Below are 19,226 nucleotides of genomic sequence, written 5' to 3' on the forward strand. Positions count from 1 at the left end.
AATCATGATTCAATATATGCATAAGTGCCTTATTATTAATCATGTCTCAGTTCTTATGCAATCATGTTTCGCTGTCTATGTGATCCAAGATACCAGTGTTCACTGCATTGCCAATGTTTGTTTGTTCACTGTGTATTCACATTATGCATGAAAGTGACAAAAAGCAGCGCATAAGCTTTAGAAATATCACGTCTGCATTGCATGGGGTGTTTATTTAACAAAACTGTTCCAGGGGCATCGTTTGGACTAGAGATGTATCACTTGCCTACAACCAAGTGTCTTTTGGTATTGCATGTGTGTTTAAACACGATTATTGAGAGATTGGATTTACAATGACATTTGGAATTCTTCAAGGATTTCGAACTTTGATATTTTAACCCTCAAAAGACCTTTCTAAATACTTTGTACTGAACTCTGAGAAGTCATTTATGAATACTTGTTTGAGAACATTGGGTGCAACTGGTGCAAAAGAAAAGGTACCATTTTCAAAGTGTTTGTGAAGCACCGTAGTCATTACTCCTATTGCACAACAATTAATGGATCCATTTATGTTTCCTTTTAGAATGATCATTTCTTCATTAGGAGATATATATATATATATATATATATATTCACTGAAAAAACCATAGGTTAGAGACCATATATAGTTAGCTGGACATTTTATTGACATAAAACTAATGAAATTCCATATATAGTTAGTTGCACTAACTATATATCGCGCACCCGCAATCCACTGCTGATGATGTCACATATTACATCATTCATGACATGGTCAGTGACATCACTGATGACATAACTGATGACATCTCAAATGACATCACTGATGACATCACTGATGACATCATCCAGTGACTGTGTGTTTCTGTAAAGTTTAAATATGTTTTACATATTGAAGAATGAGTGGATGTATAAGTGTCTGGATGAAGGATTTAGTAGGTGCGTGACTGACTGTATGAGTGAGTGAATAAATGTGTCGTACTAAATGCATGGGTTAGTGACTAAACTGTCTGAATGTGTGCATCAGTATGTCTGTTGTGGTGTAAACTGCTGCATGTGTTGATCATTAGCTATACGAGAGGCTATATGTGTTATTGATTGGTTGCTCAAGTATTTGTATGGGAGATTGAGTGTGTGTGGGGGTGGCTGGGAGGTGTGTGACTCTGTGCATAGATGTGTGAGCAGTTGATTCACTAGGTGTATGAGTTCAAGAGTGCATGTGGAAACAGCTACATGGGCGGTTGACTGTGTGCATGAGTGTATTGATGAGTGAATGGATATCTGAATGCTACATGGAAATGTTTTAGATATCAGGCTAGCCAACACTTTAAACATTCCCACCATTAAAAAAGATATTCCTGAACCAGTGAGAGCAGTCGATGGATCTGAGCTGTCCTCTCGCTTAATTCTCCATCAGACAGCACCTTTGACTATGACCTGTGCGGATGCCATTCGGAGCAAATCCAGTTTGATTTGATAGACACTCCTGTGTTTGGAGCTAGTCTGGGCATCCCTTGGCTTCAACTGCATAATCCCAAAATTGATTGGGTAAAAAGCACAGTAACTTTGGTTACAGAACATTGTTGGCACAAATGTTACACTAACAGACAACAGCCAATAGTACCATTACACTGTGCCTCGACGCTAGACACACCAGAACCCGAGGTTAAACCTACTGACGTGCTCTCTATACCTATTCAGTATGATGATTTCCAGGATGTATTTTCTGAAATTCAGGCTACTCAACTACCACCCCCACCGGTCCTACGACTGTCGAATCGATTTGATTTTCAGGGGCCACTCTACCGAGCAGTCGGGTTTATGCCCTTTCTGAGCCCGAAACCATGTACTTAAAAGAATATCTCGATGACCTAATGTTAAAAGGTTTCATACGAGATTCCACATCTCCAGTGAGCTCTCCACTGTTCTTCGTGCCCAAAAAGAACAAAGAATTGTGCGCTTGTATAGACTACTGCGCACTTAACAAGGTCACAGTCAAGAATATGTACCCCCTTCCTCTCATACCAGTCTTATTAGATCAAGTGCAAAAGTCAAACATTATTACTAAATTAGACTTACGAGGAGCGTATCACTTGATTAGAGTAAAAGCCGGGGACGAGTGGAAGACCGCCTTTAGGACCACATTTGGTCTGTTTCAATACACTGTGATGCCTTTCGCTCTTTGCAATGCTCCTGCAGCATTTCATTTTGTTTATAAATGAGGTGCTGCAAGACTTTTTGGATGTGTTTCTCATCTGTTACATCGATGATATCGAGAATGTTGCATGTGTGATGAGTGGATCACAAAGGAAGCGCTCCTTTAACTTGAAACAAAGATGTTTCTTCACTCGCTCGTGCTGGTGAAATATTTGATGCTTTTTATAAAACCATGTTGAACCATATAATCATGAATCCATGAGTCAAAAATTTGTTGATTACATTTGTTCTTTTATTAGGGTCAAATTTTTAGTTGCAATTCGTTTGCGTTGCAGAAAATTCATTTTAATCATGAACATCCATTTTATATTATGCCCAATGCATTTCGGGTTTGAAAAACCCTTCATCAGGGGCCTGTCAAGAGATTAAAGAAAACATACACGACCTTAACATTCAGCAACAAACAAGTGTATACATGTAAGCTCAATAAATCTCAAAACAATGGAATTATTGCTAGATGGAATGACGTACGTGGCAGCAACATATGCATGGCCTATTGAATTGTTCTAAAGAATTGCTCTAAAACGTTACTCCGTGAAACTAATATACTGAAAACTATACACTGAAACTGAAGGCTGGAGACGTACTCCATCAATGCTTTGGAACCAAGGGGAGATACCGTGGTATCAGTTTAATGTGAGAAGCTGGGACTTCCGTGGTGCATGCAGAGAGACTTCGCGGTAAACAAAGGGGAACTACAATGAAAATAACGAAGAAACAAATTCTGGATAAATGTGACAACGCTAAAGCTGAGCGAATGTTCTACCGAGCGAGGAGCAAACTTACTAGAGGCAGCGTGGTCTCTCGATTCTTTTCCGGGTTCCGGGTCGGAGGAATGAACATGCAGCCTATCATGAGGCTACTTGTATATTGTGTATAGTCACGTGATGCGTGATGCGGCTTGAGATGTTGGAAAGCCGAAATTGATTTAAAATAAAATGACAAAGGGAAAAATGGAACAAGCATTAGAAATGCAATCGGGCTCGGATTTATTTGAGTTTGAGCTAATGGCATTGTAAATGCCAATGTATTGTTGCTATGTGTTATGGAGTGTGTTCATGTGGTGTGTACTGCCAGTGATCTCCTTGTGAGTGTGAGAATATTGCACTGTTACTGCCTGTGATGTCCTTCTTGTGAGTGTGAGAAGCTTGCACCTCTGCTGCCTGTGGTCTCCTTGTGAGTGTAAGAATATTGCACCGTTACTGCCTGTGATGTCCTTCTTGTGAGTGTGAGAAGCTTGCACCTCTGCTGCCTGTGGTCTCCTTGTGAGTGTAAGAAGATTGCACTGCTGCTGCCTGTGATGTCGTTCTTGTGAGTGTGAGACGCTTGCACCGCTGCTGCTTGTGATGTCCTTGTGAGTGGGAGAAGCTTGCACCTCAGCTGCCTGTGGTCTCCTTGTGAGTGTAAGAAGCTTGCACAGCTGCTGCCTGTGATGTCCTTCGTGTGAGTGTGAGAAGCTTGCACCGCTGCTGCCTGTGAGTATGAGAAGATTGCATTGTGCATCTCTGTGCTGTGCCTGTTCTTTGTAAGGGACTCTTGCTCTGTTGCTGCTGCTGCCTTGGCACAGTACCTGCTGTGAGTGCGTAAGTGAAGCTTGCACCACTGCTGCTTGTGATGTCGTTCTTGCGAGTGTGAGAAGCTTGCACCTCTGCTGCCTGTGGTCTCCTTGTGAGTGTAAGAAGCTTGCACTGCTGCTGCCTGTGATGTCGTTCTTGTGAGTGTGAGAAGCTTGCACCGCTGCTGCTTGTGATGTCCTTCTTGTGAGTGGGAGAAGCTTGCACCTCAGCTGCCTGTGGTCTCCTTGTGAGTGTAAGAAGCTTGCACAGCTGCTGCCTGTGATGTCCTTCTTGTGAGTGTGAGAAGCTTGCACCGCTGCTGCCTGTGAGTATGAGAAGATTGCATTGTGCATCTCTGTGCTGTTCCTGTTCTTTGTAAGGGACTCTTGCTCTGTTGCTGCTGCTGCCTTGGCACAGTACCTGCTGTCAGTGTGTAAGGGAAGCTTGCACCACTGCTGCTTGTGATGTCCTTCTTGCGAGTGTGAGAAGCTTGTACCTCTGCTGCCTGTGGTCTCCTTGTGAGTGTAAGAAGCTTGCACTGCTGCTGCCTGTGATGTACTACTCACTACTCTACTCTACTCACTACTCTACTCACTACTCACTACTCTGCACTCACTACTCACTACTCTACTCACTACTCTAGTCACTACTCTGCACTCACTACTCTACTCACTACTCTACTCACTACTCTACTCACTACTCTACTGACTACTCTACTCACTACTCAACTCACTACTCAACTCACTACTCTACTGACTACTCTACTCACTAGTCTACTCACTACTCACTACTCTGCACTCACTACTCACTACTCACTACTCTCCACTCACTACTCTACTCACTACTTTCTACTCACTACTTTCTACTCACTACTCACTACTCTGCACTCACTACTTTACTCACTACTCTACTCTACTCACCTCACTACTCTACTCACTACTCACTACTCTACTCACTACTCTACTCACTACTCACTACTCTGCACTCACTACTCACTACTCACCTCACTACACTACTCACTACTCTCTTCTCACTACTCTGCACTCACTACTTTACTCACTACTCTACTCTACTCACCTCACTACTCTACTCACTACTCACTACTCTGCACTCACTACTCACCTCACTACTCTATTCACTACTCACTACACTACTCACTACTCTACTCACTACTCACTACTTTGCACTCACTACTCACTACTCTACTCACTACTCTACTCACTACTCACTACTCTACTCACTACTCACTACTCTGCACTCACAACTCACTACTCTAGTCACTACTCTGCACTCACTACTCACTACTCTACTCACTACTCACTACCCTACTCACTACTCACTACTCTGCACTCACTACTCACTACTCTACTCACTACTCACTACTCTACTCACTACTCACTACTCTACTACTCTACTCACTACTCTACTCACTACTCTACTCACTACTCACTACTCTACTCACTACTCTGCACTCACATCTCTGCACTCACTACTCACTACTCTACTCTACTCAACTCACTACTCTGCACTCACATCTCTGCACTCACTACTTTGCACTCACTACTTTGCACTCACTACTCTGCACTCACTACTCTGCACTCACTACTCACTACTCTGCACTCACTACTCACTACTCTGCACTCACTACTAACTACTCTACTCACTACTCACTACTCTACTACTCTACTCACTACTCTACTCACTACTCACTACTCTGCACTCACATCTCTGCACTCACTAATTTGCACTCACTACTCTGCACTCACTACTCTGCACTCACTACTCTGCACTCACTACTCTGCACTCACTACTCACTACTCTGCACTCACTACTCACTACTCTGCACTCACTACTCTGCACTCACTACTCTGCACTCACTACTCTGCACTCACTACTCACTACTCACTACTCTGCACACTCACTCTGCACTCACTACTCACTACTCTGCACACTCACTCTGCACTCACTACGAGCCGGCTGCGGTACCAGCGAGGCAGAACAAGAGGTCATCACGGAGAATCATAAAACTGCAAGAAAACAAACACCACAAATGTCCAGCCATGAAGAATCGCCCACGCAGTCTTAAGTACAAGATTCTGTTAGCAGCGCTAATAATTGCAAGACGGAAATGTGTTCTTCTGGTCTTAAAAAATAGACATTTGAGGAGGATTGTGCCTGGGTGAAGGATCGGTTATTTTAAGCTACGGCTGTGGACGCCCTCAACAGCCTGGAGTCACAAGTGCAGCCCTTGCAGGGCTGACTCAGGCTTTTATCCTCCTAGAGCCGTACAATCTGTAAGACTGATTGTGTAAAGAGCCTCGTATGAAATTCCCCTGAGAGATCCCCAGCGCATACCAAAAGGTGCATACAGTTACTAAAAGTCATAAATGCTAAAGATGGAAAGGCCAGCCAGGCATGAGAGATTTAAAAAAAAATGCGCGGGGTCCGTCTTTACCCCGAGACAGGTGCAAAATGGAGAAGTACAAGAAATATACTCAACCCACACTTAAACTTCAAACTAGGTCATTTCTCGCTCATTTATCAGGTTCGGTCAGCTGAAACCTTAGCAGGGCGGGCACAGGTTTGAATGTGCAGTTTCTCGCTGGTTTTTACTCAGTAGACAATATATTTATGTTTAAAATGTTAAGACCGTAACTTTTTGTGCGGGTTTATAGGTGCATGTGCCATGCTCCTCGAAATCCTGCGAGTGCTTTCCTTGCCCCCATCCCCAACACACACACACACTTAATTTCCTATTATGCCCTAGTCGCTTATTTCCAAACTTGGGGATTGAGTGGCCGGGAGATGAACGATCTGTTTGTGCTTGGGACTGGAGTGACACTTTTTTATTGGGTATGATATATTTATTTTCGGAGGAAAAGAGTGCCTTTCTCGGGGCGATAAAATCTGCCAGCAGAGACATTTGTTTTGGTTGTTTGAAGGAACATTGCGATGTTGGAGGCGTCATGTCACTTTGTGTTCGTGGGGAGACGGGGGCTCCTTCTCGTACTGCTGGAAGGGGCGTGGGCATGAATGGGGGCGCCGTGGGGATGGGACTGTGCAGGGCCTGTGAAGTCACTGGCCCGAGCTTTCCGGGCAGTGTGTGCAGGGCGCACTGACAGCCCGGCCGTGGCCGCCCTTCTTTGCCGCTTCCCGGGGCTGTTTCTCCAAACGGAATAGCTTTGTTTCCTAGATGGATCCGGCTGGCGGCAGATTCTTATAATCACAAATATAGTCATGAAAATGAGATACAAAAAGTGCCGATATTACAATAAAAGCGGGGTTCCCGTAACGGAAGAGAAGGGAGCCAGGCAGCGCGCTGCCCGGGTCCTGGACTGGTAATTGAGCCCGAGCCGGTGATGTCTAAATCAGGCGGGGAGACGGGGAGTGAGCCAGAGAGCGGCAGAGCAGCTCCCCGGGCCGGCAGGAAGGAGCCGCACACGGCGTCTATGCCTGTGTGCACGTGAGGAGCACGCGCGCCCGACAAACACACTGCTAGATGGTGAACGCGCGCACACCATCTGGAATGCATTACACGGCCACCCTGACCGCTCCTAATTAAGATGAATGCACTTTCGAGCACGTAACCGCACGAAATATGCCCAAAATGGCGCCCGAAAATTACAACTGCCCAATAGCATCAAGACTACTAAAAATACATCACCGCGAAGACCAATGACCATTCAGATAATTAAAAAAATAAGGAATGTGTCTTTCCCGAGCCCTTAACACACTTTTTTTTCTTTCTGTACTAATAGGATCTCGGCGCTCCGCCCCGAGCCCTAAAAAATGGTAAAAATAGTGGTAGAGCTTGAAGACCGAGCGATACGGGGACCATCGGGGGCCTGACAGTGTATTGCTATATGTGTAAACTTGGGTGCCGGGCCGTGGCCATGGAAACTAAGGATGTGTGCTGCTATTGGTTACGGGTTCCGGTCACGTGTGTGTTGGTGCTCTGGTTGCGCGTGGTATAGGAAATAGAACGGAAAAAAGTTACGTGCACCAGATGCAGGTTCGGAAGCGTTGGAAATAAAGTAATAAAATAAAATAAAATAAAATGCAGTAACATGAAACACGGGATTGGTTAAAGAGTACACTCTTCTTAAGATGCTACGATGTATCAAGAATCTCTAATAAGTGTGATGTTACATGTTAGGAGATACGATATGCAATATGACAAAAACAGCAATTACAAACATTCAAAAAATCAGTAGTAACGATAATAGAAAAATCAGTAGTAACGATAATAGAAAAATCATTGCAGTGAGAGTCAGCGTGATGGTATGTATAACGGATTAGGATTAACATACTGTCTGTAAATCGAAAAGTTCTAGGTTGGAGGATACTGTAGGGGGGGGGGGAAATGCCACTGCCCCTAAGCTGTGAGATCGTTCATATTCATAGAAAACATGCCAGTTCAATTCTGTCATTCATCCCCGTCGGCTGAAGTGATTGTAAATTTTTAATCCAGAAGAATTCTGCTTGTAAGCGTTGTTTTACTGGATCCATGTTGCAGCGTTGTGGGAGTATCTCAAGTATAGTGAATCTAAGTTGAGAAATTTGGTGATTGGCTTCTAGCCAGTGCATTGCTAAAGTGGATTTGTTATTCATAGTGCGTATATTACTCTTATGTTCTGTCATCTTACTTTGATTTTTCGTTCCGTTTGGCCAACGTATGTCTTGCCACACGGACATTTGATGGCGTAAATGACATTTTTTGAATCACATGTTCCTGTATAATGCAAATCGATCTTATGTCCTTTGGTAGGGTGCATGAATTTGTTGCCAGTTATAACATTATTGCAGTGTATGCAATTAAAGCATTTCCCCATTCCTTTATATTGCATTTTGAATTTTTTAGGAGCAGAAAGAACTTCTTTCATATTTTAAGATCTTCTGAAAGCAAAAGTCACTTGTTCACTGAATAGATTCTGTAAATCTGGTTCTGCTTTGATTAAGGACCAGTGTCGATTAATAGCTTTTTTGATCTTATGTGATACACTTGAAAATTTCAGTACACACACTGTTTTTGATTCTGTGACTTGATTAGAAGGTGTCAATAAACTTTCTCTAGGCAATTTAGCTACTCTTTTCAAAGATTCTTCTAGGATCTCTTTAGGATATCCTCTGGCTAAATATTGTTCTTGTTGCTCCTTTAATGAGTCTTTGAGGATGTTGTCTTCTGAAGTGATTCTTTTAAGACGGATAAATTGCGAAGTTGGTAGATGCTTTTTGAGCGAGTCAGGGTGAAAACTCTGAAATAGAAGACTTGAATTACGATCAGTGGGTTTTTTGTGTACTTTCGTTTGGATTTGTTTGTTGACTATAGTAACGTTTACATCCAGAAAAGATATAGTATCCTCATGTATGGTATAAGTGAATTTGATTCGAGGGTTCACTTGATTTAACACAGTTAAGTTCTTGGTGAGTTGATCTTTTGTACCTCTCCAGATCAAGAATATATCATCGATATACCTTTTGAAAGTGACCAGACTGGAGGTCCAGTCAATATTGTTTAAAATGTTGTCGAACTCGAATTTGGACATAAACAGATTAGCGTACGAGGGGGCTCCCCCGAAACCCATTGAGGTACCGTTGCATTGATTGTAATAATTACTTTTCCATTCAAAGTAGCTATGAAAAAGTGAAAAGTGCATCAATTCAATTAGGAATATCTTGTTTGCTTCACATTCGTCGTCTTTTAACAAGTTCCATTCTAAGGCGTCTAGGCCTTCGTTATGTGGAATTGAAGTATAGAGGGATACTACGTCCACTGTACATAGCCAGTATTCTGTGTCGCTTTCTAATTGTATGGCTCTGAGTAAATTGAGAAAAGACGTGGTGTCTTTTATGCAAGTTGGACTTTTTTGTACGATGGGCTGCAAATAGTAGTCAACATATTTACCTATACTTTCAGATATAGACCCACAAGCTGACACAAAGGGTCTGAAAGGTGGTTTCAACGCGTTTTTTTTAAATATTTTTTTTTATAACGTTTTTTATTGAAAATCAAAAAAAAAAAAAAAGAAACATAATAAACTTCACAAGGCAGATAATCACTTTCGGGAAACAAGGGTTGGCGGGGAGTAATTCCACGACATATGCATACAATATATCAAACATCATTACGGGTTGGGGGGGGCAGCGAGGAGACTGCGCAGTATATTCAGTTAAAATGTGAGGACCAGGAATGTCATCTAGGGAGACAAGGGGATGTTAAGGGTAAAGTCTTGAGGGGGAGTACACACATTCCCACGATAAGCGTTCCATTGAGACCAAATTCTGTTCCACTTCTTGGGTCTGCCCCGTGACAAGTACACCGTCTTTTCTCTGAACATGCACCAGTCCATGTTTTCCTTCCAAGCCGATAGTGTGGGCGGTCTGTGGGAACCCCATAACTGCGCAATGTCCCTTTTCGCAATCATGTTACCAAGGGTCGCCCAGCAGATCTGCGCCGTGTTATAATCATTCGGCTACCATACATTAAGGAGACATCGTCTGGCTTCAGGCAGGAGTGAAACCCCCGTGACCCTTTCCATGGTAGCATGTACTCGGGACCAAAACGCAGCCACCTCAGGACATTCCCACAGTATATGGAGGAAGGTACCACTCGCACCGCACCCACGTTTACACAGACCATCCACAGAGTACCCCATTCGTACCAGACGCGGACGAGTAACATACACGCGATGAAGGATCTTGAGCTGGACGAATCGAAGGCGGGCAGGGATGGCCACCTCCTTGGGAGAGGACACGGCCATTTGCCAGTCCTCATCGTCCAACTCCAACCCATCAGCAGTCCATAGGGCCCTGAGGCGCACAAGCAAGTCAATTCTGTTGTTAATGAGCTTTTTATAAATCAGTGAAATTGTGCTATCAGGTACGTAGCCGTCAAGGATACGGTCCTCGAGAGGCGAGGACTCAGGAATCTCCGTCCCCTTGGGGAAGACAGACAACAAGGCGTGCCGTACCTGAACATATCGAAAGAATTCCTTGTCGTCAAGCTCATATTCAATCTTATATTTAACAACAAGGGGTGGTGATGGACAGAGTTTCTGAATTAAGCAGAATACTCTCACCCAGTCAAGAGATCAGGGCTAGATCCAACACCGTTTTTTAGCTCACTGCATCATCCCAGTTCAGAACCTGGCTATATGCAAATTAGTCTGTTCCTGTCCCAGTGCATGATGGGAACAGGGCAAACCAAACTACCAAGCCAATTCTTACACTGGGAAGGAAACAAGCTTACGGGGACCGGTTTCTGCCATTTCAGGCGTCGTCGGCTCGGCTTGCTTGAATCCTGATGGTGCAATGAGCAAGGGACTCACATCTGAGTATACCCTTCCACGCTTAGGGTGGACAAAATATTTAACAACAAGGGGTGGTGATGGACAGAGTTTCTGAATTAAGCAGAATACTCTCACCCAGTCAAGAGATCAGGGCTAGATCCAACACCGTTTTTTAGCTCACTGCATCATCCCAGTTCAGAACCTGGCTATATGCAAATTAGTCTGTTCCTGTCCCAGTGCATGATGGGAACAGGGCAAACCAAACTACCAAGCCAATTCTTACACTGGGAAGGAAACAAGCTTCCGGGGACCGGTTTCTGCCATTTCAGGCGTCGTCGGCTCGGCTTGCTTGAATCCTGATGGTGCAATGAGCAAGGGACTCACATCTGAGTATACCCTTCCACGCTTAGGGTGGACAAAATATTTAACAACAAGGGGTGGTGATGGACAGAGTTTCTGGTCTGCCCTGTTCCCATGATGCACTGGGCCAGGGACAGACTAATTTGCATATAGCCAGGTTCTGAGCTGGGATGGGGCAGTGAGCTAAATAACGGTGATGGATCAAGCCCTGATCTTTGGACTGGGTAAGAGTGGTCTGCTTAATTCAGACACTCTGTTCATCAGCACCCCCTTTTCTGAATCGTTTTTGGGCACTATAGGTGTGGCAGGGTATACTCAGACATGAGTCCCTTGCTCACTGCTCCATCAGGATTCAAGCAAGCCGGGCCGACGACGGCTGTAATGCCAGAAACCGGTCCCCGGAAGCTGGTCTCCTTTCTGGTGAAGAATTGGCTTGGTAGTTTGGTCTGCCCTGTTCCCATGATGCACTGGGCCAGGGACAGACTAATTTGCATATAGCCAGGTTCTGAGCTGGGATGGGGCAGTGAGCTAAATAACGGTGATGGATCAAGCCCTGATCTTTGGACTGGGTAAGAGTGGTCTGCTTAATTCAGACACTCTGTTCATCACCACCCCCTTTTCTGAATCGTTTTTGGCCACTATAGGTGTGGCAGGGTATACTCAGACATGAGTCCCTTGCTCACTGCTCCATCAGGATTCAAGCAAGCCGGGCCGACGACGGCTGTAATGCCAGAAACCGGTCCCCGGAAGCTTGTCTCCTTTCTGGTGAAGAATTGGCTTGGTAGTTTGGTCTGCCCTGTTCCCATGATGCACTGGGCCAGGGACAGACTAATTTGCATATAGCCAGGTTCTGAGCTGGGATGGGGCAGTGAGCTAAATAACGGTGATGGATCAAGCCCTGATCTTTGGACTGGGTAAGAGTGGTCTGCTTAATTCATATTCAATCTTAAGCGCCTCAAAAGTCTTAACATTCCCTTTTGACCAAAGATCGTCAACCCTGCTTATACCTATCATGTCCCATTTATCAAAACCTTTCGTCCTCCACAAATTGCCCAAACCATCTGAATCATACAACGGAGTTGCACGAGACAATCTATCACACCATCCTAGAGCAGCATTCGCATCACGCCACACTCGCACAGTAATTTCAGTGGGTCCAGCCAGAGTCTAGTAGGGTCCCTTAGAGTATAGTGCTCTGTTGAAATTCCCACCGGGCAAAAGATACTTATCCATAGCAAAGGCTGGCGATGGACCGGGGGCATAAGTTGCATGATTGACCGCACTTAGCTGGGATGCCCAATAATAGCGTCTGAAGTCCGGGAGGGCAATGCCGCCATCATACCATGGGAGAGTGAGTTTGGAAAGAGCAATGCGCGCACGCCCATCCCAAATCAGCCGTCTCTGAAGGACCTCCACTTCACGGAAGTAGCCAGGGGGAATAGGATCAAAGGAGTTCTGGAGTGCGTATAAAAATCTGGGGAGCGACATCATCTTGAAAAGAGCCGCACGTCCCAAGGGTGACAGAGGCAGCCGGCGCCATCGTACAACGTCAAGCTTGAGCCGCTGAAGAGGGGCTCGAAGGTTACGGTCGTATCGAACGCAGGATCCAAGGAAACATAAATACCCAAATACTTAAAGCCGGACGTAGCCAACTGAATCGGGAATCTACGGGGCAACGGAGGGAGCTCTCCGCCCAAAACATAGACACAGGACTTGGTCCAATTGATGACAAGACCCAAGTTCTTCCCGAAGGAGGTCAGAACATCAAAAAGCACATTAAGGGACTTCCGAGGGGACGTGAGGTAAAGGAGGATATCATCCGCATATAGCGAGATTCGGTCCTCAAAGTCGGGAGTCCACCGAATGCCTTTCAGCGAGGGCTCCCAGCGAAGCCACTCAGCTAGCGGTTCCAAAGCAAGGGCAAAAAGCAACGGGGACAATGGGCAGCCCTGCCGAGTACCTCGCCCGAGCGTGAAAGTGCTGGAAACCCTCCCGTTAACAACCACCTGGGCCAGCGGCCTTTCATATAGAAGCTTCACCCAAGCAATGAATGTCGGACCGAACCCAAACTTAGCGAGAGAAGCCTAAAGATACTGCCATTCTATGGTATCAAAAGCCATAGTGGCATCAAGGGAAGCCAAAATGGCCGGCTGAGTCAGAGTCCCAGCTCTCGCGAGAACTCCATGGAGCCTCCGAAGATTAAGGGCGGTGTTCCGGTGCGGAATAAAACCAGATTGATCCGGATGAATCAAGTCACCAATCACCTTAATCAATCGAGTGGCTAACAATTTAGCAAGTATTTTGGGTTTGGCATTGAGTAATGAAATGGGCCTATACGAAGCACAACGATCACGTGGTTTACCCTCCTTGTGAATTACAACGATGGTAGCCAGACGCTGATCGACGGGGAGGACACCAGAATCAAGAGCCTCAAGGAACATGTCCCTTAAGTGAGGCGCCGTTTTGTCAGGCCGTAGCTTATAGAGCTCAATGGGCAAACCATTGGGGCCCATGGCCTTACCGGACCGGAGGGCACGGATGGAAACTGCGACCTCGTCCACCGTGATAGGCACATCCATTAAGGCCCTATCCTCATCAGAGAGGCAGGGCAAGGCAATATCTCGCAACAACAGCCGAGAGTCATGTTCATCCCTTTCGCTGACCGAGGCATACACCATCTGAAAATGATCCACAAAACACCCAACAATACCAGCCGGGTCAGAAACACGTTCACCAGTCGACCTCTCAATCACAGGCACGACCCGATTCATTCTCTCTTTCTTGTCCAACCATGCAATCAGGTAACCCGCTTTATCACCCACATCATATATTCTACCTTGCTGCTCTCTATTCATGACTTTCGCAGCGTCAGTCACAAGGGCTCTATAATCGGCCTGCTTCAAACTGAGGGAATGCAGTGTAGCACGGGTAACATTACCATCAAGATCTCTCTCAAGCACAGCAATTTCAGATTCGAGGCGTACAAGTTCTTCGTATTTAGCCTTTTTGGCAGCAGCGATCAATGACACTGAATGCCCACGAACAACAGTCTTGAAAGCCTCCCACAATGAGATGGAAGAAGAAACAGACCCCACATTTTCATTAAAGTAACAGGCAATAGCCTTTACCAGCTTGGAGCGGGTCTTAGGATTCCGAAAGTACCACGGATTTATGGGAGCCACTCTACCTTCGCTACCCACTCCAGCCTCAACAATGAACCACAGGGGGGAATGATCAGAGATGCCCCTAGGAAGGTGACGGATCTCCCTGATGGAGGGCGACTGTGCTGCAGGCATGAGGAAATAATCTAGTCTGGAAAGGCTACCATGGGCCCCGGAGTGGAACGTATAGTGCAACTGTGTGGGATGCAAGAGTCTCCAACCATCCGTTAGCCCAAAGGTTTCAATCAGCTCACTAAGCCACATTTGAGATCTAGGTAAGTCCCGGAGGGGGGGGGGGGGGGGGGGGGAACGATCAAAAGTGCCGGAAACCACAAAGTTAAAATCCCCGCCAAGAATCAGAAAACCTTCAGGTATCCCCAGTAGAAGCTGCCCGAGGTCAGCAAAGGTGGTGGCCTGTAGGCCCGGAGGGACATAAACTGTGACTACGGAAAGCGTCTTAACCCCCCATCTCCCGGAGAGCGCAGCATATCGACCCCTGTCATTGAGCATTATCTCGTCAATTTCGAGGGGGAGAGAGGATCTGATCAGAATGCCCACCCCTCTGGAGCCAGAGGGGAAACCAGCATGTGCAACTAGTCGATATCCACGTCTATTCAACGCCTGGCAAGCGTTGCCAATTAAATGCGTTTCTTGCAGTAGAACAATATCAGGGGAGTGGCGTCGAAGGAACTGCAGTACAACCCCTCGTTTTATTCTGTCTCCCCAACCATTGACATTCCAGGACAGCAATCTCAACTCACTTCCCCCCGTCCCGAGAAAGGACCAGAGCCCCGCCCTCATGAAGCCCCGCAGGTGAAGGAGCTAAGCACACAATACAATGCCTTGTGAAGGAAACAAATATACAAACACTCCCTCCCCCCCTCCCCCAACAAGAACCAGTTAAAACACCCCCCACCCTGCACCCCTGCATTCGAACTAGAAACCACCCCAACTTGCAGTGTGCCTGTCGCCCAATCATGAAACTAATCTACACGAAGAACCCCGGAGGAGGAAGAGTCCCTTACACCCCCGCCACCCTCGGACCCATCAAAAAACAATATTAAAGGAACAAATAGCAAAACTCAGCTAACAATCTATTAGAAAAAGTAGACGTCGGGAGCCATAATGTCACTCTTGATCTGGCGTGCCCCTCTCGGCGCCACCGGGGTGCTCAGATCGCTCACCCCTTTTCGGCAAGGAATCAAGCCAGTCACTGACACTGTCTGGACGGTCAAAGAAGAAGGACCGTTCCTCATATTCGATTCGCAGCCGGGCCGGAAACAACATAGCGTACTTGAGGCCCAGGTCTCGCAATCGCTTCTTCACCCCCTGAAACCCCAGTCTCTGTCGCTGGACCTGAGGAGTAAAGTCCGGATAAAAGTTCACGGTGGTATTATCGAACTTCAAGGGGCCATGCTCCCGGGAGGCTTGGAGAATAGCGTCTCTATCTCGAAAATGAAAAAGCCTGGCAACAATTGGTCTCGGGGGCTACCCAACTTCACCTTCCCGCTCGGAAAACGGTATGCACGCTCGACCGCAAAGAATTTGCCGAGTCCGGCGGGAGCTAGATGATTCAGGACCAGGTCCCTCTACGAGGAGGTCGACAGCAGAGTTCTCAGGGTTTTCCGGCACACCAATGATGCGCACGTTATTGCGCCTGGCCCTATTTTCATGCTCTTCAAGCTGACGGGCCATCAAGTCGTGCGATGATCTCAGGTTGCCGATCTCAGTCTGTGCGTCCGCAACATCAGTGATCAGGCTGGAGGTCTTCAAATCCAACGCCTTCACCCTCTCATTAGTTTTGGCGGACATCCACGGCCACAGTGTCGATTTTGGATGCAAGAGCCTTATATTGCTGTCCCATAGAGGCCTGCATACCCGTGATGGCACTCATGACTTCTCGGAGAGAGACGTCTGTAGGCGCGGTCGAGTCCGCCCTGGGGTCATCAGGAGTACGGCCGGTACCACCGGGGGACACCATCGGTTGGGTGTATCGGTCCAGGACGTTAGTCTGGGTATGTCCCCCGCGGACCGGCGTCTTTGTCTTGCGCTTCTCGACTTCTGGTTTGGTGGCCATATTGGAAACTGTGCCCCGAAGGGGCCCTCTAGACCTGGTAAAAATGGCCGATCTTGATGGGGCCAAGGAAGACAAGAAATAGGCCAAAACTGGAGAAGTGTCAATAGAGCAGGAGGCCAAAACCCTCAGGAGGGACAGAGCTCGACAGCAGGGCAAAACCGCGCCGGATCCGGAATGGATCTGGGAGAGTACCGATCACTCGGAGCTCGAAGTAGAAAACTAAACCGAAAGTGAGGATGAGGCCTACTGGGGGGAATTCCTCCGGCCGTTGTTGTTCAACTACTCCCCGGCCTGTGAAGCAGCAGAGTCCCCCGGCCCCGTCCGGGGCAGGCCGAAAAAGTTGAAGTCAATGTAAAAACAGCTCCCGACGTCCAAATTCAATTTAGAGAAGGATGTTGAGGTCAGCAAGAGTTCATCTTCAGAAGCCCATATTCAGAATAAGGATATGTTATGGATTTTGCAGAAGGGTGGCACGGGTCTCGGGAGCTCTCTGCTCACGCGACCATCTTGGATGCCCGCGTAGCTCCTCCTCCCTCAATGCGTTTTTATGTATCTTGGGCAACATATAAAGTTTGGGTCTCCGTGGATATTTTGGTTCAAGGAATTTGTAAATTTTCTCATCGATCTATTTCATATGTAATGCTTGCTCAAGAATTGATGTCAATGTCTTTTGATACTCTTCAGTCGGATCTGAATCCAGGAGTAGGTATGTGTCTTGATCATTCACATGTTCAATGGCGCTATGTTCGTAGAAGGTAGTGTCCATTATTATAAGAGCCCCTCCTTTGTCAGCTCTTTGAAACGTTAGATCTTTATCATTGGATAGATTTTTAAGAGTACTCCATTCTGCTTTGGTGAGGTTTGTTCTTTTTGGATTTGTGAAATTGATTTTTTGTACGTCTGAGATCACTGATCTTTCAAATGCTTCAATGGTTTTGTGCGAGTAGGGTGCACAAAAAGTACTTTCTGGTTTGAAAGTTTTGGTGTTGGCAACTGTGGTGGTCGACGTGTCTTTGAAAAAGTATTTAAGTTTGAGTGTCCTGAAAAATTTGAATAGTGCAGTTTCTGGTAAGTTAGTTTGGTATGTAGGGACAAAAGAAGTTCCTTTATTGAGCACTGCTGTTTGTGCTTTTGTCAATACTTTCGAGGAGATATTGATCACTAGTTCATTTTTGTTGTTTTCTGGCTCCTGGTTCTCCTTGCTATTTCTTCTTCTGTTTCTTCTGCCTCTCCTGTTGCGATGATTGGTGGTGCGTTGGCAGCCGGACTTATATCTAAAAAAGACTGTTTCTTAGATGTGCTGGGTTGTTGTGGTTTTTCTAGTGGTTGTCTGGAATGCGCTATATCAGATTCTGAAGCTACGCTTTCCTGTGATGAAGTGGTTGACGATTTAGTTTTAGGTTGTTGCCATTTCCTTTGGTTATAGATCTCAGCCCAGGTGTACACTTCGTCATATTTGTAGTCAATTGCCGTTTGTATTTTCTAACTTTGCGGTCATTGACTTCTTTGGCATATTTGTCCAATTTTGCGTTTACATCCTGTAGAGTTGCTTGTAAATCTGGAAATGTATCCAGTTCCTTTTTCATACCTTCTAGATCAGACTTAATTTCTTTTAATACCTTTGAAAGTTCTTGTATTATTAACAGGATTAGATCTAGAGAACAGTTGTTGAGAATTTGGTACCATTTTTCTACAAATGATTTACTATTTTTACACAGCATTGGTTTTAGGGCAATTCTTAGTCCCCTAGGTATCCTTTTATTTTTGTGATAATGTATAAGAGTTGTGGCATGCAGTCTTTGGTTGATTTCTTTCTTTCTTAGGAATTCAAACGGTCTTATTAGTTGAGCTGTAGTTGAAACATTAGGGCTGAATGCTCTGGTCTCCTGAATGAGTCCATAGATTTCTTGCGCTGACTCTGGTGAAAATGCTAGGAGTTCAGCTTGTTTAGTAGTTATCTGGGCAATGTCTTCAAATTGCATTTTCGTTTTTTGGGTGCAGCAGAAGATAGATTGGACTGGAGAAAGTAATGAATCGAAACAATAGTATCTTCGTGCGCGCCTTGTTTGAGTTAGGTTTATGGCAGATTCTTTTTGGCGCTTTCCTTGTTACTCTGTGTCCAACAGGGCCTTAACATTGAGAATATCGATGATATCCTCATCTATTCGTCTTCTACTGAGGAATATATTGGCCTCGTCTGGGCCATTTTGCATAGAATGCGTGAATACCATTTATTTGCCAAATTAGATAAATGTGTTTTTCATGCCATTAAAATCGAATTCCTAGGCTATGTGATTTCACCGGAAGGTATTGCCATGGATACTTCCACAGTGCAGGCCATAATACGCTGGAATGTCCCAGGTTTTATAAAAGACATACATCGATTCCTGGGTTTCGGTAATTTCTCCCAAAAACTCCTGGCTGCTGAACAAAACTATACAGTTGCGGAACGCAAGTTGATGGCCATAAAATTGGCTAGTCAGGAGTGGCAACACTATTTACTAGGAGCCCGTCACACGGTCACTATTTATTCTGACCACCGCAACCTCCAGTTTTATCAGAATGTTCA

At 45.7% G+C, this 19,226-nt stretch overlaps 1 protein-coding gene across 4 annotated transcripts in view; it reads right to left on the reverse strand.

Moving 5' to 3' along the window:
* EIF2AK2 (eukaryotic translation initiation factor 2 alpha kinase 2) overlaps positions 1-19,226 on the reverse strand; it is a 580,031-nt gene that overhangs the window by 237,182 nt on the left and 323,623 nt on the right. The window lies entirely within an intron of this gene.

The sequence above is a fragment of the Lissotriton helveticus genome, chromosome 6 (genome assembly GCF_964261635.1).
Source record: "Lissotriton helveticus chromosome 6, aLisHel1.1, whole genome shotgun sequence".
NCBI classification, from domain to species: Eukaryota; Metazoa; Chordata; class Amphibia; order Caudata; family Salamandridae; genus Lissotriton; species Lissotriton helveticus.